At 42.8% G+C, this 1,174-nt stretch overlaps 1 protein-coding gene across 7 annotated transcripts in view; it reads left to right on the plus strand.

Moving 5' to 3' along the window:
• The window catches only part of nav1a (neuron navigator 1a), a 91,883-nt gene that overhangs the window by 81,261 nt on the left and 9,448 nt on the right, over window positions 1-1,174 (plus strand). The gene's annotated exons all lie outside the window — the stretch shown is intronic.

Here is a 1,174-nt window from a genome sequence, read left to right on the forward strand (position 1 = left end):
CACACACACACACACACACACACACACACACACACACACACACACACACACACATCAGAAGTCCAGCCACATTCCAACAGTTCACTTATCTTAAAAGCAGTCAGAGAGAGCTAACGTGAAAAGAGGTGACTTTGATCACAGCAGGAGATGAATGTAGGCTAAAGGCCTGAACTGCATAGTTACTGGCTGAGTTGCTATTAAAAAAGAAAAGAAGATCAATAATAAATAGATATAAAATAGCTCGAGCTGAAATCAGACAGCTTACATGTACACACAAAGCAACATTCCGACGTTCCTCTGTCTGTGTTGGTGTGAATGAACTGATCACCACCCGAGGCGCTTGTTCTGTGTGCATAAACGTAAGGAGTCTCTCTAAGTTCTTCACGCCTTACTGCTCCCTCTGAAAGCTCTGTCTGGACCGCACCAGAAAACTCTTTTGTTGTATGTGCCAGCGCACTGACCTGTGCAGCCCGGCCCGCTGCAGAGTCTCTTTACCCTTGAGGAGATGGACCCGCTGGCTCCATTTAGAGTAAAGTGGGATCGACTTAAGCAGATAACTACCAGTGCAGAAAGACTCTGTTGTTCTGAACTCTTTGTCTTTTTGCTGACATTGGAAGGGAGGCGAAGTTCAGCAGGTAGATGAGCTCATTTTGTTTGTTAGAGTTTTAGTATTTGAGTCAAACGTTAAAAAAAATCTCAAATATTTTGTATTCAGGCCTATTGCCTAAATCGGACCAAATGTGATGTAGTGAAAGCACGTTTTTCCAATGATATTTTTTTATCATTTTCATCCTGTTTCTTTGTCATGTTGATTGCACTTCACAATATTATCAAAATGAAACTGTCAGTGACTTAGAACACCATTCACCTCCTTTTACAGGCGATGATTGTCTCTCTTCAAGCAGGCCTGTGGGCATAAAGATGTAATGGTGTCTTTGTTGTTTTCTCAACTGTAAAGGACACATGTCACTCCACCCCTCACTGACTGAATCAAATTTAGACCACTTGTGCTTGTTCAGAGTGACTGCTGCTGGGTCAGCACTCATTTATATTAAGTTTACTGAATAGCTCTGTCAACCTCACGAAGGTGTGTGGATGCCAATACTGATGTTCACACACACACACACACACACACACACACACACACACACACACACACACACACACACACACA

The sequence above is a fragment of the Austrofundulus limnaeus genome, unplaced genomic scaffold (genome assembly GCF_001266775.1).
Source record: "Austrofundulus limnaeus strain Quisiro unplaced genomic scaffold, Austrofundulus_limnaeus-1.0 Scaffold3, whole genome shotgun sequence".
NCBI lineage: Eukaryota > Metazoa > Chordata > Actinopteri > Cyprinodontiformes > Rivulidae > Austrofundulus > Austrofundulus limnaeus.